Source organism: Pantherophis guttatus, chromosome 12, assembly GCF_059756535.1.
Source record: "Pantherophis guttatus breed Tessera chromosome 12, ASM5975653v1, whole genome shotgun sequence".
Taxonomy (NCBI): domain Eukaryota; kingdom Metazoa; phylum Chordata; class Lepidosauria; order Squamata; family Colubridae; genus Pantherophis; species Pantherophis guttatus.
Window position 1 is genome coordinate 14,314,773 of NC_142074.1, and position 22,024 is coordinate 14,336,796.

General features: G+C 47.8%; 1 protein-coding gene across 2 annotated transcripts in view; it reads right to left on the reverse strand.

The window, feature by feature from the left end:
* The window catches only part of MID2 (midline 2), a 197,194-nt gene extending 182,426 nt beyond the window's left edge, over positions 1 to 14,768 (reverse strand). Inside the window, exon 1 of one of the 2 annotated variants that reach the window (XM_034424069.3) lies at positions 14,470 to 14,768. The gene's annotated coding sequence lies outside the window, so the exon portion shown is untranslated. Of the gene's footprint in view, positions 1 to 13,529; positions 13,571 to 14,469 lie in introns of those variants that run through there. The other variant, XM_034424070.3, reaches the window with a different exon arrangement.
* Positions 14,769 to 22,024: the final 7,256 nt, after the last annotated feature.

Genomic DNA, 22,024 nt, shown 5'->3' on the forward strand with positions numbered 1-22,024 from the left:
CTGAAGATGACACTCAAATCCTTTGGCCACCTAATGAGAAGGAAGGACTCCCTGGGGAAGAGCCTAATGCTGGGAACGATTGAGGGCAAAAGAAGAACGGGACGACAGAGAACGAGGTGGCTAGATGGAGTCACTGAAACAGTCGGCATGAGCTTAAATGGACTCCAGAGGATGGTAAGAGGATCACGACTTCACAACTAACAACAACAACAGCAAAAATGCAACAGAGACACCTAAACTTGACAGATTTTTTTCCTTCCCTCCGACCCACAGTTTCTGCCTGACTAATGCAAAAGTGGATTTGCTTTATTAAAAAGAGATTTTCTAGAACATTAGCACTACCACATCCTAGTTAATATAGCCGTAAAATAGCAAATCAATGGGGATACGCCTCTGCGATTAACTCGGCTGTTAAAAAATGAGATCCAGTCATTACCAGAGCTCAGATGCCGATGAGAGAATCAGGCAGGTACACTTAATCCACCGGAGAAATTAAAAAAGATAAGATAGAGTCAATCACTGAAAAACATGGCTGCCATAAAAGCATCTGTAAAACAGAACTGCCTAGGAAATTCATGGGAAACCCCCCTCTCATCTAATCTTAAGAGCTGCAAAAAAAAAAAGTTATGAAATCAGAGGTGAATTGAGTAGGAAGAACCTGGCAAATCTTAAAATCAGATTTTTATTTCCTTTCATTCGACTGTGTTCAATTCTCAGAGATTGCCTGGACAATTCAATAGCAATAGCACTTATATATCACTTCACAGTGCTTTTACAGCCCTCTCTAAGCAGTTTACAGAGTCATCCTATTGTCCCCAACAATTTGGGTCCTCATTTTACCCACCTCGGAAGGATGGAAGGCTGAGTCAACCTTGAGCCTGATGAGATTCGAACTGCCAAATGGCAGGCAGCCGGCAGGCAGCAGAAATAGCCTGCAGTACTGCATTCTAACCACTGCGCCACCGCGTCTCTTCAATAAACCCTAAATCATGGTTTAGCATGAAGCCTGGAGGGTAAGAAGTCATAAAAATCAAAAACAGTGATCGACAGTGAGATGGGCGTCATATAAAGTTAATTAGATACAATACAATAAAAAGGATGACGTCTACCTCCCTAGAGCACTAAGTGCAAACTCTAATGCCTCCAAAGATTATAGTGGAAACAAAGAAATGATTCCACGTATGACGGTAAAATCATTCTGCCATTTGAAATGATTTATGTACTGTACATGACAAGAATAACATGTCATTCTTCATCCTGGCCTCACCCATGACTTTGGGGAAGAGTTGGCAGGCCACCCCAATGCCTTATGTGACTCTTTCAACACCCCAGCCCTGTGTACAAGATACTCATTCGTCTTTAAAGAATGCTGAAAACAGACTTTTCTTCACCAATGGCTGAACCTGCATCAGATCCGCAGCACCAGAAGGCAGGACAAGAAACAATGAATGGAAACTCATCAAGGAGAGAAGCAACCTAGAACTAAGGAGAAATTTCCTAACGGTGGGAACGGTTAACCAGTGGAATGAAGTTGTGAGTGCTCCATCACCGGAGGTTTTCAAGAAGAGATTGGACTGCCACTTGTCTGGAAAGGTAAAGGCCCGTGATGGTGAACCTATGGCACATGTGCTACCTGTGGCACATGGAGCTATATCTCTGGGCACGCGAGCATTGTCCTAGCTCAGCTCCAGCGCACATGTGCAAGCCGGCCAGCTGATTTTTGGGCCTTCTGCGCCCACCGGAAGTTGGGAAACAGGCTTTTTCCAGCCTCTGGAGGGCCTCCAGGGGTGGGTGGGGAAGGCCATTTTTGCCCTCTCCAGGCTCCTAGAAAGCCTCTGGAGCCTGGGGAGGGCAAAAAACAGGCCTTCCGGTCCCACCGGAAGTTGGGAAACATGCTTTTTCCAGCCTCTGGAGGGCCTCCGGGGGTGGGTGGGGAAGGCCATTTTTGCCCTCTCCAGGCTCCTAGAAAGCCTCTGGAGCCTGGGGAGGGCAAAAAACAGGCCTTCCGGTCCCACCGGAAGTTGGGAAACATGCTTTTTCCAGCCTCTGGAGGGCCTCCGGGAGGGGTGGGGAAGGCTGTTTTTGCCCTCCCCAGACTCCAAGAAAGCCTCTAAAGACACACACACACACGCTCCCCACGCTTTTGGCACGTGATGGCAAAAAGGTTAGCCATCACTGGTATAGGCTCTCCTGCTTGAGCAGGAGGGTGGACTAGAAGACCTCCAAGGTCCCTTCCAGCCCTATTATTCTGTTATTTCTTTTAAATCTCTTCTCCTACCAGGCAGTCGCAAGTGTGGAAGCCTCCCACCAGCCAGTTCGCTCCCACAGAGAGGGCCTCCTCAGGGTGCCGTCGGCCAGACAATGTCGGCTGGGCGACCCCCCAGGGGGAGAGCCTTCTCTGCGGTGGCACCTACCCTCTGAAACAATCTACCCCCAGAGATACGAGTGATCCCAGACCTCCGGACTTTTCGTCGGGCCCTTAAAACCTACTTTTTTCAGTGAGCCGGGCTGTCCTGATTTGATGGTTGGTTTTCAAATTTGATATTGATTTTCATTGAAATGTTTTAAATTATGGGCCAAATTTTATTTAATTATTTTAAATCTATTTTAACTTTTGTGTACGAATGTTTTTATATTTGGCTGTTCACCGCCCTGAGTCCGGAAGGAGAAGGGCGGTATAGATATCTGAAAAATAAATAATAAATAAATAAATAAATAAATAAATAAATAAATAAATAAATAAATACAAAAAAGGCTAGCGCGATTCAAAAAAGAGTCCCAAGAGTCGAGAGCCAGCCACCTGTTGAAATGCAGAAACACACACCACACATACACACACACACACACCAAGGAAAAAAGCAACAAGCGCGAACAGTACCCCTGCCAGGAATTTAAAGCTTCCGGAAATCAGCACGGGGTAAGCTTTGCCCACGTCTGCCAGGCAGCAAAAAAAAAAAGTTGTGCCCAAAGCCGAAAGGAAGTCCTGAAAAGAACCTTTGATGGCAGGAGGTCCTGGTTTCCTTCCTTCCAAGCTGGCAGACCTCTGTTTCCCCTCACCGTCTTGTGCCTCCGTTCCAAGCCTACACTTTCATGCTTCGCATACAAAGATGCAGCAGCCCTTTCGCAAACAACCCAGGTTGGGAAGCTCAGCCTTTCGCCTCCCCTACTGGGTTTTCTGCTCGTTAATCAACGCCGCTTAATGGAGCCGTTCGCTCCAACAGAAGAAAAAAAAACCAGTAGCCTCATTACGGAGAAGTACGCCAAGCTTTCTGGGAAGCAAAACCATTTTTTAAAACCAAAATATCAACTCGGGATGCGGCCAAGTTTACCGATCGAGGAAGTCCCTCTACAGGCTCCTGCCAAGATTTTATTTTTTTTTATTTTTTATTTTTTGAGGGGGTGGCATTCAAAAGAAGCGAAGATCACGGATTTCAGGGCCTGCTGGCTTTAGAAAACAGAATGGAGAAGGTTTGTTTTTTTTTTCAATCAGAGAGCAGCTCCTGAACTGGGAAGGCGTTCCTGACCAGACCATGGGCTGAATTATGCAAAATCCAAATAGATTTTGGGGGGGGGAGCGCTAACAGCTCGGTGATGGTGAGCACATTCTGCATGCAGAGAGTCACGGGTTCCTTCCTTGACCTTTCTAGGTGAAAAAAATTAACCAGCTCCTGATGAAAAAGGCCTTCGCTATGCAAACAGAGAGGGGGGACGGACGGAGACAGAGACATAGAGAAAGAGAGAGACAGAGAGACAGAGAGACAGAGAGAGACAGAGAAAGAAAGACAGAGAGAAGCACTGAGAGAAAAAGACAGAGAGATTCAGGGAGATGGAGAGAGACAGCGAGAGAGAGAGACAGGCAGACAGAGAAAAGCACTAAGAGAGAAAAACAGAGATTCAAAGAGAAAGATGGAAGATACAGAGAAAGAGAGAGAGAGAGAGAGAGAGAGAGAAGCACTGAGAGAGAAAGATAGAGAGATTCTGAGAGAAAGATGGAAAGATGCAGAGAGATAGATACAGAGAGAGATAGACAGAGAAAAGCACTAAGAGAGAAAAACAGATTCAGAGTGAAAGATGGAAGATACAGAGAAAGAAATACAAAGAGAGAGACAGAGAGAGAGAGAGAAAAGCACTGAGAGAGAAAGATAGGGAGATTCTGAGAGAAAGATGGATACAGAGAGATAGACACAGAGAGACAGAGAAAAGCACTGAGAGAGAAAAACAAATTCAGAGAGAAAGATGGAGAGATACAACCAAAGAGATACAAAGAGAGAGAGAGAGAAAAGCACTGAGAAAGATGGAGAGATACTGAGAGAGAGATACAGGGAGAAAGAAAAACAGAGAGAAAGAAGGCACCTGCAATCAAATTTAGAAAATTGTAACTTGCCCGCAACTCCTAGGTGCTACAAAAAGATTTACCTCTTTCTTTTAGCAAGGTATGATGGTTAGAGAGGAGAGGAATTAAAAACGATGAGCAAGTAAATATTTACTCCAGCACTGGAAGCATCCTGATATCCAAGGCCAAACAAGGACATGCCTCCAGTCTATACACACAGCCATAAGTAGTCCAGAACCAAAGCCTGCCCAAGAATGGCCAGAAGCTAGCGAAACAATAACTGCAGGTAACTCAAGCAAGCAAGTCAAGCTACATCCTTTCTAAGAAGAGTTGTTTTTTTTTTAAGATCCCCCACTTAAAAGAGCAGATAACGCTGCTTCCTCATTCCAACTCAATGAAAGCGGTGTTCTTTCTTTTCAGCATTCCTTTTTTTTTTTTACCCTTCCAAAGAATCCGAGCAGCGTATGGCAGCGAAGGTGCTTCTGACTGCCAAATTGTTATTTGCACTGGCAAAATTCCCCACGTTTCCCCTCCCCCCTCCCCCCCCCCCTGCCTTCAGGCAGGAGAACAGTAAAGAAAAACTCATCCACCTCCAATTGACTAGGCAAAGCTTCTCCCACTGTTTTGGAGACTTCTTGAACTCCGCAAGATGTTTTAACACGTGGACCTCTCTACAGTCAACAGTATTAAGTATCTGGGGGGGGGGGTGCAGATAACTAACAACCTGAACTGGTCTCTCCACAGGTCATCCTTAATGAAGCGTGCAAACCAGCGTCTGCATTTCCTGTGTCGGATGAGAACAGCGTATCTTTCTACCCTGGCCACTTTTTACAGAGGCACGACTGAGAACGTTTTAACAAACTGCATCCCTGTTTGGTTTGGTGGCCGCAGTGCCTCAGATAGAAAGTCCCTACAGAGAGTGGTGAGGACAGCAGAGAAGATTATAGGAAGCTCGCATCCCGTTATTCAGGATGCAGCTTATAAGCGCTAAGTGCTTAGAGCTTAAAGCATTGTGAGAGACCCCACACATCCACTTCACGGTCAGTTTCTGTTGCTCCCCTCTGGAAGGAGGTTTCGAAGTATTTTTAGCAGGACTACCAGATTCTCTAACAGCTTTGTTACCTAAACCGCTTAGAGAGGGTTGTAAAGCATTGTGAAGCAGTGTATAGGGCTATGTGCTATTGCTATTGCCCTTCCTTCCTTCCTTCCTTCCTTCCTTCCTTCCTTCCTTCCTTCCTTCCTCCCTCCCTCCCTCCCTCCCTCCCTCCCAGTGGTTAAAATGCAGTATTGCTGGCTAATTCTGCCCACTGCCAGTAGTTCAATCCTGAACCAGCTCAAGATTGACTCAGCCTTCCAGCCTTCCCAGGTCGGTAAAATGAGGAACCCAGATTGTTTGGGGGCAATATGCTGACTCTGTAAACTGCTTAGAGAGGGCTGTAAAGCACTGTGAAGCAGTATATAAGTCTAAGTGCTATTGCTATTAAGAGCCCTGGTGGTGCAGTGGTTAGAATGCAGTATTGCAGGCAAACTCTGCCCTCAGTCTGGAGTTCGATCCTAATGGGGCTCAAGGTTGACTCAGCCTTCCATCCTTCCAAAAGGTGGGTAATCCTTCCAGATTGTTTGGGGGCAATATGCTGATTCTGTAAACCACTTAGAGCAGTGGTTCTCAACCTTCCTAATGCCGCGACCCTTTAATACAATTCCTCATGGTTGGGGGTCAACCATAAAATTATTCCTAAGACCATTGAAAATATGTGTTTTCCGATGGTCTTAGGTGACCCCTGTGAAAGGGTCATTCAACCCCCAAAGGGGTCGCGACCCACAGGTTGAGAACCACTGACTTAGAGAGTGGTTTACAGCACTGTGAAGCAGTATATAAATCTAAGAGCTATTGCTATTGGTAAGGCTACTGGACTATTGCAACTCCCCGCCACCCCAAACCGATAAAATCATGCATACTTCAGGAGGTTGCACTACAGTATTTCCAATTGCAGGCAGTCCTCAATTTACGACTATAACGGAGCCAAGTTGTGATCTCCTATTGAGCAGGGGGCTGGACTAGAAGACCTCCAAGGTCCCTTTCCGCTCGATTCCGATTCCGATTCCGTTCCATCTCAATATGGATCTTGAGAGATGCTGTCGCTTGAGCTACCTTTTAGGAAAATTATTTTGGAACAGAGCCTTCTAAGATGGTCTCGTGGGATCGACGCTAAAGAAGGCGCGAGGCCTGGTTGACACATAACGCTAAGCCATAATGGGAGGGTTTTTGGGTTTATGTTTGGCCTCGCATGATGCATGAACCCAGCAAATGTGATCAGTAATTACTTATGGCTTAGCCATATGTAGTTTTTTAAAAAAATCCTAGCAGAGTGCCAACACTTAACAGCAAGAAAGGAGGAGGTGGGGGGAAGCAGCAAGACACAGAAAGAAAGAAATAAGATTAAAAAGCGAACGGGGAACTGCCATCAACAGAACGGATGGGTACAAATCTTTCACCTGAATTTGAAATCTAAACATTTGCTGGCAGTTGAAGATCAAACATGTCAAGCTCACTCAAAAATGGAGACCCGTATCCGGGGGAACAGCCCCATCTTTTTTCCTCCCCGAGACTCGATTTGAAATCTTAGTCATCTGCAGAAAATGAAAGTTTCTACAGTACGTGTTCGTATTTACTCCCCAAAGAAGTTGACCCTAAATTTAAAGCTGTTCTTTCCACTTCAAAGTAAGATTAGTCAGGGGGAAAAAACCTTCATCTGATTCTATTACTTTATTATGAACTAAAGACACCTAAACTAAACTAAAAAGCAGAGACATCACCCTGCCAACAAAAGTGCGTATAGTCAAGGCGATGGTTTTCCCAGTTGCAATGGATGGCTGTGAAAGTTGGACCATCAGGAAGGCTGAGCACCAAAGAATGGAGGCCTTTGAACTCTGGTGCTGGAGAAGACTCCTGCGAGTCCCTTGGACTGCAAGACGATCCAACCGGTCAGTCCAAGAGGAGATCAACCCCGACTACTCTTTAGAAGGCCAGATCCTGAAGAGGAAACTCAAAATACTTCGGCCACCTAATGAGAAGGAAGGACTCACTGGAGAAGAGCCTGATGCTGGGAAAGATTGAGGGCAAAAGAAGAAGGGGACGACAGAGAAGGAGGTGGCTGGATGGAGTCACTGAAGCAGTCGGCGTGAGCTTCAATGGACTCCAGAGGATGGTAGAGGACAGGAAGGCCTGGAGGAACATTGTCCATGGGGTCGCGATGGGTCGGACACGACTTCGCAACTAACAACAACAAAGGCACCCTTCTCGTGTTCACAATAAATTATTGGGGGGGCGGGCAAGGAAAGTATCCGTCCTTTCAGATAAATGCCACTATCAAAAGCATTATTTTTCTCCTGAAAAATTCAGCTCCTCTAAAGCTCAGTGCAAAAGGGAGCCATCAGGAAATGTTGCCCGAGGCTTGTCAATATTACTCGTGCTCCCTCACCTGGAATAATTCAAATCTTCTCCCTTACCACCTACTCCCCTTCAAAGCAATTCAAGAGCTCCCCCCCAGGAAAACAGGAAATCGTCCTATCTTTCTGGCAAATGGCCTGTCCTTGAGCTGGGCATGCCGCTGCTGAGCTAAAACAGGCAAGCGGCCCCATCTGCCACCCCTGCCCCTCTGGATTACAAGCCGCTGGATGGCCCACCCGCATGCCAAAAGACTCAAGTGTCTGTTGCAAGATAACAAGCGTGCAAGATGGATGGAAGAATGGGGGGGTGCAATTTGGTCTAGTTGGTTAAGGCAGCAGGCTAGAAATCAGGAGTTCTGTGAGTTCTAGTCCTGCTTTAGGTGTGAAAACCAGCTGGATGACTTTGGGCCAATCACCAGGAGACTATGAGTTCTAGTCCTGCCTTAAGCATAAAAGGCAATTGAGTGACTTTGGGGCAATCACCAGGTGATGATGAATTCTAGTCCTGCTTTAGGCATGAAAGCCAGCGGGGTGACTTTGGGCCAATCACCAGGAGACAACGAATTCTAGTCCTGCTTTAACTATGAAAAGCTGTTGGGCGACTTTGGGCCAATCACCAGGAGACTGTGAGTTCTAGTCCTGCCTTAAGCATGAAAGGCAATTGAGTGACTTTGGGACAATCACCAGGTGATGGTGAATTCTAGTCCTGCTTTAGGCACGAAAGCCGGCTGGGTGACTTTGGGCCAATCACCAGGAGACAACAAATTCTAGTCCTGCTTTAACTATGAAAAGCTATTGGGTGACTTTGGGCCAATCACCAGGAGACTGTGAGTTCTAGTCCTGCCTTAGGCATGCAAGCTGGTTGGGTGACTTTGAGCCAATCACCAGGAGGCTCTGAGTTCTAATCCCGCCTTTATGAAAGCCGGCTGAGCGACTTTGGCTCAGTCTCCCTCCCCTCTCTCTCTCTCTCTCTCTCGCAGCCCAACCCACCTTACAGGTTTCTTGTTGTATGGAAAATAGGAGGAGGAAGGAGCATTATGTATGTTTGCCACCTTGAGTTATTTATAAGAATAATAAAGGCAAGATAAAAATACATACATGCAAACAAACAAGGGCATGAACATGACTCTTAGCTGTCAACTACCCTACGGAACAATCAGTTAGGAACATAAGGGTGGAGTTAGGTATTTCATTTCACTCCTCGGAGCAAAAAGAGCTTTTAAAAAAAATAAGAATAAGCAGCCATACATTTGCAACACACCTCTTGCTTTAAATGCCTCTCTCATTCCACAAGATACTTTCTTGAGGAAGCTGCCTCTGACTCCCTGCCTTGCTTCACAAAAAGCATCTCTGCCACTTGAGGTGATTCCCACACAGAAATCTTTAGCACACGCCTAGGAAACCAGAATCAGAATCAGAATAGAAGGGACCCTGGAGGTCTTCTAGTCCAGCCCCCGATCAAGCAGGAGATCCTATACCCGCGATGCAAACCTAGGGCACCCTCTACGATGGCACGCGAGCCGCCGCCCCAGTTCAACTGCGCTGCGCATCCGCACATACCTCCCACCAACGAGCTGGTCTTCAGGTCTCTGCTGCGCATGCGTGGGGGGTGGGGTGCATGTAGGGGGTGTGAGATAAATGCGGGGGCGCACATGCATACGCGGAGCAGGGGGCATGGAGGGGGGCCCATGCGTGCATTGCATTTGGGGAGTTTGCACGCGCTTTGGGCACTTGGTCTGGAAAAGGTTAGTCATCACTGTTCTATACCTGTTGTGGCCCGCCAGCAGCCTGCGCGGATCGTGGCTGATCCCGATGAAGAGGAGGCTGGTCTGGTGTCGCGCCAGCAGCCTGCACAGCCAGCGCTCACGTCGGACAGCGAGGAGGCTGAAGAGGATGTGATGCCAGAGGCAGAGACTGAGCCAGGGCCTTCAGAACCTCCAGAGGCTCCTTCCAGTGGAGAGAGCGAAGTGGAGGAGCCTCTCCTCAATGCTCGAGCACGCCGAGCTTCCAAAAGGCAGGAGTGGCTACTCAGGAGGAGGAGGTCTCCTCGAGAGTAAGGCTTGAGGATAATTGGCCACTCCCTTAGCCTATTTAAGTCGCAGGCAGCTAGTGCGTTCTTGCTGGAAACAACTTGTATTATTATCAGAGTATTTTGGTTTATCGTATCTTGTTTTCTGGGCTGGTTGCCAATCTTTGCCGGTCTTGTTTATTCTTGTTACTTAATAAATTTGATAAGGACTATTGGTATGTGTCAATATCCTCGGAAATCCGGAGCTGGGGCAGAACAATCCCATTTCAGACAAGTGACTGTCCAGTCTCTTCTTAAAAACCTCCAGTGATGAAGCACCCACAACTTCTGAAGGCCAGCTGTTCCACTGGTTAATTGTTCCGTTAGGAAGTTTCTCCTTAATTCCAGGTTGCTTCTCTCCTTGATTAGTTTCCATCCATTGTTTCTTGTCCTGCCCTCTGGTGCTTTGGGGAATAAGTTGACCCCCTCCTTCTTCTTCGTGGCAACTTCTCAAATACTGGAATACTGCTATCATGTCCCCTTAGTCCTTCTTTTCTCTAGACTGGCCAAACCCAAATCTGGCAAATATCTATGGAGATTCTCAGTCACCCAGGTCATGGATGTCCCAAAGGAAAATAAATATGTTTTTTTTTTTTCAAGAGGAAATTGGACTTTCTGGTTTTTCTTTGAAGACATTTTGTTTCTCATCCCAAAAAGTAGAGCTGAAGAAGCTTCTTGGGATGAGAAACGAAACGTCTTCAAAGAAAAAAACCAGAAAGTCCAGTTGCCTCTTGAAAAAAAAGCACCTTTTTTGGGCACAGGGTGGATAAAAATCAATGATTTTTTAAAAAAAAAACATAAAAAATCAGATTTTTTTTATTTAAATTGGATTTTTTTTATTGAAATTGGATTTTTTTGATTTTTATCAAATTTATTTTAATAAAAAACTTTTGGGGTAAAAATCTATGGTAAGGTAGTTTTCTATTTAAGATACCTAAATAATTTAGTTTCTTCAGCATGAAATGGAGCTTAGTTATGTAGCACGAGGCTGTATATTCTGCAACACTGGGACTATCGGTGAGTCAACAGCGGGTCAAAGGAGTAGCAGAGATGACAGTTGCTCTTTAAAAATTACGATTTAAATCGAGTTGATTTAAATCAAGCCTTTTTACTAGCCTTTTTAAATCATGATTTAAATTGTGATTTAAATCAACTCGATTTAAATCAAATCCACCCTGTTTGGGCACGACCAAATCTTTGCAACCGTTCTTCATAGGTTTTAGTCTCCAGGCCTTTCATTATTTTAGTTGCTCTTCTCTGCACTTTTTTTCTCAAAATCTCAGCATCTTTTTTTTTATATAATTTTTTTGTAATGTGGTGGCCACATTACAGAAGCCAGAAGTGACAACTAGCCTCCCCTCTCCTCCCCTGTTGGGAGTATCAAATGGAAAGGTGTTAAAAGCATTTTGCTCTCGCCATAAACAACTCTGAAATCTCAGCATGTCCTGTTCGAAGCTTTAGCCGTCCTTTTCAAAGTCTGTCTCCAGAAATGCCTTCCAGCACTTGAAACAGCCTCTAGGGTCCCATCCTAGCATCGAAGGATGGGGAGGGGGAGAACTGCCTTGGGGGCATCAGCTTCGCCTTGAGCCTCAAAAGATCCTGGCTTGCTTTTTCTGCCAGGCAAGGTAGCCAAAGTAGAGAGTTAGGGGTAGAGTTGGGGCACTAAGAGTTGATGATTAACCTCACTCACTCTACTCTGGGCATGAAGCTGTCAAGGGCAATGCAAGCCGGCACCAGCTGTCCCAAATATGAACTCAAGCTTGGCTTTTCCTCAAACCTTCCTGTTATTTTATTTTTGCCTTCCACAGGCAAGGACCAAATCCCACAATCCAAATCGTGTTTTTTGGTTTTTTTTCCCAGGGCTTCTCAGCTTCAATTATCCAGAAGTCAACCAAGCTTGCAAGCAGTGTTAGAAATACCTATCCCGGAATAGCCAAGCAGAACATAAAATGAGTAACTAAACCGGATATACTGGGGAAGGGGGGATTGTCGTTCTTTGGTGAACCCCAGAAACCTCCCCACTTTTGCAAGGGTCTTCAATTTCCCCCCCCCCCAAAAAAAAGAAGCTCCCAGGAGGTTGTTAACATCAACAATAGAGCCTTGGTGGCACAGCAGACTAAAGCACTGTTAAGTAACACCAGCTGCCTGCAATTATTGCAAGTTCAAATCTCACCAGGCTCAAGGTTGACTCAGCCTTCCATCCTTTCGAGGTAGGTAAAATGAGGACCCGGTTTGTGGGGGCAATAAGCTGACTTTGTATAAAAAAGAACACCGCTGGGGGGGGCAAAAGCCCTACTAAGAAGGTATATACAAAAGTATGAAGGCTATTGCTTAACGCATTGTAAGCCGCCCTGAGTCTCCGGAAAAGGGCAGCATATAAATCAAACCAATAAATAAATAAACAACAAGCATCGCAGCTAAAAAATTTCTCGGCAAGACCAGGCCAGCCCCATAAATGGATTCAATCTCGAATTACCCACAGCGGCTACACCTGTCCAGCCCAATTCCCTTCATCCTGATCTCTACTTTTCTTTACAAAAATACCCCTTCCTCTCTTGAAAGAGTACCCTTGTGGGAGGGGGGCACTCCATCTGATATCCAGGTGAAGAGAAAGCTCCCCCCCCCCAGGACCAAACGATGCTGCTGACCCCATTTGGAATTTGCAAAGAAAAGAGAAGGGGCATCAGAGTGCCAATTCTAGACGGTAAGAAGAACCGCAACGGCTGCCATTCCGAGCCAAGGTGGGTTTGTCAAAAACAGATCGTGCCAGACTAATCTTGTTGCATTCTTTGATAAAGGGACAAAATTAGTGGACCCGAGGAATACTGTGGATATAATTTACTTGGACTTCAGTAAGGCATTTGATAAAGTAAACCATAACCTACTACTAAATCAAGTTGAAAAATGTGGGTTAGACAGCATCGCCACCAGGGCCTGTTTGAGGAAGAGGAGCGGGGGTGGAAAGGACACGCCACGTGTTGCTGGCGGTTCCCTGGCACGTATGATGCCAGGAGTGGTGTCAAGTATTTGCAAGCCATTGGCACACGTGTCATATAGACACCAGTGGAGGCAGAGAGTGTCTCCACCCCTATGTGGAAAGGAGGGGCTTACCCTGAGTATACAACCCCCTCCAACCTTTTCCACCAGGCTCTCTCTCTCTCCATCGCTCTTTTTTCATGTTTGCTCCTCATGAGACTTGATCTCTGTTGTACATAGTTAATATGATTTATCATATGAATAAATACGTTTAAGACATTTATTTATGCATCTGCCTCTGAACTCTTCTATGCTCCCGGGTGTTTCTACAATCCCAAAAAGAGCCTTGATAGTACAGTGGTCTAAGCACCCTGTTATTAACACAGCTGCCTGCAATTACTGCTGGTTCGAATCTCTCCAAGGCTCAAGGTTGACTCAGCCTTCCATCCTTTCTAAGGTAGGTGAAATGAGGACCCAGTTTGTGGGGGCAATAAGCTGACTTTGTATAAATATACAAAAGTATGAAGGCTATTGCTTAACGCACTGTAAGCCGCCCTGAGTCTCCGGAGAAGGGCGGCATATAAATCAAATAAAAAAATAAAATAAAATAATTCCACAAGTGGAGACCGGCCGCAGAGCTAAGCAAGCGATTTGCGACGAAACCAAAGCCCGACTCTCTGGAAAGGCATTAGAAGTACCCACCAGGCGTTGCTTCTGCCTTTCCCAACTCAGCCGTTCAGGCCGGGCAATCACACCTGGGAGGGAAGGCAGAACTTGTCTCGACTGGCATTTTCCCAGGCTCGGCAGCACTTCCCTCCTGCTCCGCTCCTCTCCGCTCCGGCTGGCAGCGACTCCGACTGAGCCTTCCCCGGCGGGTAGCAGAGACCGCTGCCCCGCTGAGAGTCGTGATGGGAGAGACCAGCCGGGCTACGGGGTGGAGAGGTGGGGTGGGGGGGAATCAAAGGGGCCCGGGGTCCCAGACCCGCGAGCCAGAGGGGTACACACACACGTCCCAGCAATCGTGTGGTCCACCCCGCGTCCGGAGAAAGAGGCGCTTCTCCAGCTGAACTTTCGGGGCAGAGACTTGGCAACGAAGCGGAGGGCAGAGCCAGTTGGAAAAGAGGGGACCGATGTGCCTTCGGGGAAGGGGAGGACGCCCGTTTTGCAGTCGCTCTTCTCTCCCTCCGCCCCCGCACGGCAAATGCCACTCGAGTTGCGCACCTTCCGGAAAGCAGGAGGGAGGGGGGGGTGGAAAGGACCAAGGGCCGGGCATGTGACCCTCCTGCTCTTCGCCCTCCCCCCCTCCCTCTCTGCCTCTCTGCCGGCCTTTCCCCCTCCCTCCCTCCCTCTCCGGCCACCGCGTGCCTTTCTTTCCGCAGCTCTTGCCCTGAACCCTTCCCTCTTCCTTTCTCCCGGCCCCGTGGGAAGCCGAGCCCCCGCCTGCAGCAAAGCCACCCCGCGACCATCCTCTGCCCCCAAGACCCCAGCCCAAGCCTGCTTCTCTCCCCGGGGGGCGCAAAGGGCCATCTCCGGGAGCTTCCCAGCCTGGGGTCCCTTCCACGGGGCGGTGGCCGCAGCCCCCTTCCCCGGTTCTCCCGCGGACCTCTTCCCACCCACCCAACCAGCCAACCCCCAGACTCACCAGCCGGAGCGAGAAGCCTCCGCGCCGCCACCGCCGGCCCCAGCGCCGCCGCCCGGCTGTCATCTTGTTCGGAGGCGAGAAGAGGAGGAGCCGGCGCCGGTGGCGGCAGAGAAGGCGAACCGCCGTGGAGCTGTCGGCCGGTCGAGAGGCTGGGAGGGAGGGAGGGAGGAGGAGGAGGAGGAGGAGGAGGAGGAAGAGGAGGGCGAGGGAAGAAGGAGGGAGGGAAGAGGCGCGGCCGGCCCGGCCGAGGGGAGGAGAAAAGCGGGCAGGACCCGAAGCCGGAGCCGCGCCTCCTCCTCTTCCTCCGCCACCACCTCTCGGCTTTCCAGGCTCGGGAGGCGCATCTCCTGCGCGCGATCCCCGGCTGGTGCCCATCGCAGGGCAGAACCGAGCTTCAGCGCTTTCCCCGGGAGCAGGAGGACAAAACGGCCCATGGGGAACCTCAAGTCCCCTCTGGAGGGTCTTTTAAGGAGGAGGGGGAGAGACAGAGACAGAGAGACAGACAGAGAGACAGAGAGAGAGAGAGAGAGAGAGAGAGAGACACTAAGAGAGAAAAACAGATTCAGAGTGAAAGATGGAAGATACAGAGAAAGAGATACAGAGAGAGAGAGAGAGAGAGAGAGAGAGAGAGAGAGAGAGAGAGAGAGAGAGAGAGAGAGAGAGAGAGAGGGGCGTTTCTGCTTTTTAAGTTACAAGTAAGGGGACGCGGATCCTACAAGGATCCTTTCCCAGCCTTTTGGAAACAGCCGCTCGAACACAAATGTAACAGTAACAGAGTTGGAAGGGACCTTGGGAGGTCATCTAGTCCTACCGCCTGCTCACGCAGGACACCTGTCCTAGGGATTCGAACCGCCGACGCTACAGCCGCCGTTTGGGGATCCTCCACCGGGGCACAGACAAGAGCCCCATCTGTTTTCGCCCGGCTGCAAAACTGCAGGATATATCGATCGTTTTGTTTCTATCCTTTTCTTTAAAAGAGGAGAGGAGGACGTGGGTGCGAGCGGGTGGGAAATCTCTCTCTCTCTCTCTCTCTCTCTCTCTCTCTCTCTCTCTCTCTCTCTCTCTCTCTGATGATAAAAGAGCGCCCTCAGAGGCGATGGGGGTCGCTAGCTCGGCCCTCGCTGACCTTGGGGAAAGGTCGTAGCCACCAGCTGGATTGTAAAGGTAGAAGCCCGAGCCAGCTGCAAAAGCGAGACCAGCAGATGCACATCAAAAAAAGAAGAAAAGAAAAAAAAACAACGCTGGCAGCTGTTTGCAGGTTATTTGTCAGTAGCTGGCTGTTCCCTGCATGAAAATTAGACTTTTTTTTTAAAAAAAAGGGCATCTTTTATTTTTTTTAAAAAAAAAAAACTCTGTAAAGTCTTATTTAAATCAAGTTCTAATGAGGGTCGTTTTCCTGGGTCATAGTATAATGGGTCTTTGCCCTATTTTACAAGCCAGAGATTTCTTTGTGGTCTCCCGTCCAAGGACCATCCAGTCTTCATCTTGCTTTGCTTCCCAGCCCAAGTAAAAGAAGCCAGATGCTGCCACCTACTGAGGGCTGAGGGGTAGGGATACCTAAACAGGTAATTTTCCACTTACTTGGTTTGAAGTTGCAATGAAAACAGGGACTCCCTGATGAAGGGGGGGGGGGAAATCCCATTTTAATTCTAAAACCTGAATTAACATATCTGATGAATTATGATAAAACACCGTAAATGGCTTGAGAACCTACCATAGATGGCTTGTAGCCGGGATCCCCAACTCTCGGTCTATGGATTTTAATTTTTTTTTACTACCGGTTCTGTGTGCGTGGCTCAGTGGGCGTAGCCAGAGAAGGATACTGCAAAATCTCCATTCCCACCCCACTCCTGGGGGAAGGATATTGCAAAATCCCCATTCCCACCCACTCCTGGCGGAAGGATATTGCAAAATTTCCATTCCCACCCCACTCTGGGGCCAGCCAGAGGTGGTATTTGCCCGTTCTCCGAACTACTCAAAATTTCCGCTACCAGTTCTCCGGAACCTGTCAGAACCTGCTGAATAGCACCCCTGCTTTGAGAGCAAGAGAAGCTGAGGGTGTATATATTAACCTCATTACCTAGCAAAGCAGCTGACTTTTCTTTCAAATATGCAATTAAAGCTTTTAGAGGGCCTTTGAAGGATCAAAGGCATGGTTGCACATTGAAAGAGATGAGATGGAATATGTAAACACAACCAAGTCGATTTCTAAAGCAGAAATATTTCATGTCCCCGGTGGGATATTATGGGCTCTAATCATCACCCAGAAAGGATCTCCGCAGCAGATCAACATTCGTAGGCCAGGCTTTCAAATGTGTTGACTGCCAGCCTTTAGCTCAGATGGAGTCTACTGTGTTAGGAGGACACCCCCAGGCTTCAGAAGGATGCCTTTTAAGGTTGCAATTCATAACAGAATAACCCACTTGCCTTCTTCCAACCAGTTTTAGGCGATAAACCATGACTTGAGAAGTAGCATCTGCAACACTTCTAATTGGGCTTCCTCAATGAAACCAAAAAGCTCTGACTTCCTATAAGCCAGAGATCCCCAACCTTTCCGGCTGGGGTGACGATTTTGTGTCCCTTCTTGAAAGCTTCCAGTGATGAAGTTCCCACAACTTCCGAAGACGAGCTGTTCTATAGGTTGATGGTTCTCACTGTCAGGAAATTTCTCCTTATTTCTAGGTTGAATCTCTCCTTGATCAGTTTCCATCCGTTATTCCTAACAGTGAGAACAATTAACCATTGGAACGGCTTGCCTTCAGAAGTTGTGGATACTTCATCATTGGAGGCTTTTAAAAAGAGACTGGACGGCCACTTGTCTGAAATGGTATGGGATCTCCTGCTTGAGCAGGGGGTTGGACTAGAAGACCTCTAAGATCCCTTCCAGTTCTATTCCGATCGATTGATCTGATGCGAAAGAGAAAAGTTTGTTTCTGAACCTTCCATTGTGAGAAAGCCCAACCAAACACACTTTTTCAAGTAGAATTGAAATTCTTGTTTTGTTGTGACCCAGGCCCAAGTAGTTAGTATTAAATACAAACAATTCGAAAACAGACTTTATTAGAACAGCTGAGAATTAACCCATTCTCAGCGTAGTCCTGAATGAAAGCAAATTCTTCAAAACACCATTCCTCAGTTTATCACCGACCTTGGGTTTTCTTGGCAAAAGTTCAGAAGCAGAAGACGCCGACAAGAAATGAATACAGTGAAACAAGAAGCAATTCTCTCAATGTTGTTTTCTGGCAGGGGCCAAGAGCCATTGCTGGTCTTTTAAGCCTTATGGGAGGGGCCAATCATCTCTTGGCCCTACTCCCGAGTCGTCCTTTTTGCTCCTGCCTTCTGGCAGCTCTTCTCATACATGCACTAGGAACAGGCTCCTCTTGTTCCTCTGCCTCTCTGCTGTCAGCCTCTGGAGGCTCCAAAGTCTGCACATCACTCCCTGATGGCCCTGGCCCCATCTCTGCCTCTGACGCAGAGCCCTCATCCGGGCCTTCCCCAGCCTCCAGGACTGGCCCATGTTCTTCCTCAGCCTCATCGCTGTCCGACTCCGCTGCCAGCTCCGCAGGCTGCTGGCAGACCACAAAATGTTTATTTATTATTTTATTTATTTATTTTATTAAATTGTTATACCGCCCTTCTCCCAGAGGACTCAGGGCGATTTACAGCCAGAGATAAAACCCACAACAATATAAAAGTTAAAAGACGAATTAAAAGTATTAAATAATTTGGCCAAAAAAACTAAAATAAAGACAACCCATTAAAATAGCATTAGGCCAGCCCTGCTTGGTGAAACAATAGCGTTTTGAGGGCACAGTGAAAGGTGCAAAGGTCAGGAATCCTACGAATCTCCGGGGGCAGCTCATTCCAGAGGGCTGGTGCCCCCACAGAGAAGGCTCTCCCCCTGGGGGTCGCCAGTCGACATTGTTTGATCGACGGCACCCTGAGGAGTCCCTCTCTGTGGGAGCATACTGGTCGATGGGAGGCTATCGGTGACAGAAGGCGGTCTGTAAGTACCTGGGTCCTAAGCCATGGAGTGCTTTAAAGGTGGCGACCAACACCTTAAATCGCACCCGGAAGACCACCGGGAGCCAGTGCAGCTCACGCAAGAGCGGTGTTACATGGGAGCATCAAGTCATTCCCATAATCACCCGCGCGGCCGCATTCTGGACCAGTTGGAGCCTCCGGGTGCTCTTCAAGGGGAGCCCCATGTAGAGAGTGTTACAGTAGTCGAGACGGGAGGTGACAAGGGCGTGAGTGACCATGCGCAAGGAGTCCTGGTCCAGAAAGGGATGCAACTGGTAGATCAGGCGGACCTGATAAAAAGCCCCCCTGGCCACAGCCGTCAAATGGTCTTCTAGGGCCAGCTGTGAGTTCAGGAGGACACCCAAGTTGCGAACCCTCTCTGAGGGGGTCAAGGTCTCACCCCCAATAGTCAGCGATGGAACCAGCTGACTATGATGGGACACCGGAAACCATAGCCACTCGGTCTTGGAGGGGTTGAGTCTGAGCTTGTTTTTCCCCATCCAGATGTTTGTAATCCTCTGCTTCTGGGAATGGGTTATGAATATGAGCCTGCCCTGATTGGTGTACCTTTGTGCTTTCTCCCCTTCCCAAGATTAGCGATGATATTCAAGGCAGCCCTTAGCATCTTGTTCCCCGTGTCTAGCCCCGACTTTGGAAATGAGCCTCATAAAGGCTTTTATTATTCACCGTTGGTGAAATGGACGCTGCAATTCAATTTCATTGCAATAAGCCTCTCAGAAAATAGGATGAGATTATATTTTCATGTCGGCCAGCGAGCGAATATGTTGGGCGCCGTTAAATCCATGGCAGGGAAGTTATTGGCTAAATCTGGGTCATCAATATGATTGCTGTTTTTCAAAGGAGCCTTGGTGGCACAGCGGACTAAAGTGCTGCTAAAGTAGCACTTAGCTGCCAGCTGCCTACAATTATTGCAAGTTCAAATCTCTCCAAGGCTCAAGGTTGACTCAGCCTTCCATCCTTCCGAGGTAGGTAAAATGAGGACCCGGATTGTGGGGGCAATAAGCTGACTTTGTATAAAGAAGAACACCGCTTAGAGGGGGCCCGAAAGCCCTACTAAGCAGGTATATACAAAAGTATGAAGGCTGTTGCTTAACGCATTGTAAGCCGCCCTGAGAAGGACGGCATATAAATCGAATCAATAAATAAATGAATAAATAAATAAATAAATGGAGGTTGATTTAAAGAAATCCAGAATTCAAAACTCAGAAAAACTGAGAAGCTGGAATCACCCACTTTTGTTCATTGCTGACTCTGACTCTTATTTCCTCAATTGTATAGAGTCCTTAGTTTGTCCCAGTTCACACAAAGGGCTAAATCACAATCAAAACATTGTTTTTCAAGACTTATGGTGTAGCATGATGCGCGAGCCCAGCTCTAGTCTAGTGTACTGAATCACAATATGTCTTGCTTCATATTGGCTGAGCGTGTTGCATGGAGGCAGCCACTGTGGCCTGTTTGATAAACCGTAAACAAAGCAATCCACGGTTTAGTATCATGTTTGAATCCAGCCTTAGACCCGTGTCGCGCCGTTTTGCTAAATCGCAACACGGATTGCTTGGTGTCAGCTCAATGCTGCTGGAGAGTTTAGCTATTGTGACTTGGTCATTCCACAAACCCTGATTTTGTGTGATGGGTAAATTAGATCTTAGTAGTCTTGTAAGGCTGCCTTATTTCAAAGGTGGCAAATATGATGGTGCACTGATGATCTTACCTTGTTGGGTAATGAAATGTCTGCAAGAAAACCACCAAAGTTAGAGAGCACCAAGAAGGCCAGGGAAGTAGTCTTCTTCTTCTTCTTCTTCTTCTTCTTCTTCTTCTTCTTCTTCTTCTTCTTCTTCTTCTTCTTCTTCTTCTTCTTCTTCTTCTTCTCCTTCTCCTTCTCCTCCTCCTCCTCCTCCTCCTCCTCCTCCTCCTCCTTCTCCCTCTTCTTCTTCTTCTTCATGTTCCCTAGTTGGGTTATGAAACATCTGGAAGAAAACTAGCAAACTCAGAGAACACCAAGGACCCCACAGTGCTCCTCCTCCTCCTCCTCCTCCTCCTCCTTCTTTTTCTCCTGCTTCTCCTCCTCCTCCTTCTTCTTCTTGCACTGATGTTCCCTAGTTGGGTTATGGAACATCTGGAAGAAAACTAGCAAACTCAGAGAGCATCAAGGACCCCACAGTCCTCCTCCCCCTCCCCCTCCTTCTTTTTCTCCTCCTTCTCCTCCTCCTCCTCCTCCTCCTTCTTCTTGCACTGATGTTCCCTAGTTGGGTTATGAAACATCTGGAAGAAAAACCACCAAACTCAGAGAGCACCAAGGACCTCCACAGTCCTCCTCCTCCCTCCAAACCTGAGTTCCTTCTAGCATTGATGATGTTCCCTAGTTGGCTTATGAAACTTTGGCAAGAAAACTCCCAAGCACAGAGAACACCAAGCCCTCCTCATTTCAACCCTTGCAACTTGCAAACATTCACCTCTATCAGAGGCAAGTATAAATCCAAGCGAATTGTTTAAATAGCGCTGGGGACCCTACAAGGACATCTCTCCCCCTCCCCCCAATAGAGGCACAAAGACTTTCTATTGATGGGTCCCAGGTATTCTGCCTTTCCATAAATCGATCTGTTTTTGTTTAATCAGCATTCCTGGGCCTCAGGCACGTGTGAATGAGCCGTGGCCTTGCGTTGACCCTCTGCTCTCACCCCCCACCCCCTACTCCAGCCAAGGCAGCTGCTTCTCACATTCAGCCATTAATCAGCCAGAAAGTCCCGAGAAGTACAAGGATGCCGGAGTTGTTGATATGCTCACGCTGGGAATATTCCTCCTAATGAATAGAGAATAGAGTTTGGTGCTGTTCCTTTTCCACCCACGATCATTCGCCTGGCTTGGCATCGCTTTTTTTTTTCACCGCACATTTTAATGATCTTCTAAATAATTGAACACCTTTCCATAATATATTTAAATATTTTAAATGGCTGGACGTGCAAATTGTAGTTTGCAGACGAGCAACAAGAGAGAAAGGAGCCCTTTTAAAATGCAACCGAAATAGGGAACGCTTCCCTTATACCAGGAGTCAGCAACCTGCGGCTCCGGAGCCACATGCGGCTCTTTGGGCCCTCTGCTGTGGCTCCCTGTCAGGTGATCCCACCACTGCTGGCCCTGCCCCTCGCCCCCCCCCTTCCCAGTCACTCCTCGCCTGGCCTGAGAAGGTAAGGATGACGGCGGGGGATGGAGAAATGGCCAGGGCAGAGACAGAGAGACACAGAGAGAGAGGGAGAGAGAGAGACAGAGAGAGATACAGAGAGAGGGAGAGAGAGACATAGAGAGACAGAGAGGGAGAGAGAGAAACAGAGAGAGATACAGAGAGAGGGGGAGAGAGACATAGAGAGACACAGAGAGAGAGGGAGCGAGAGAGACAGAGAGAGATACAGAGAGAGGGAGAGAGAGACAGAGAGAGACAGAGAGGGAGAGAGAGAGACAAAGAGAGATACAGAGAGAGGGGGAGAGAGACACAGAGAGACACAGAGAGAGAGGG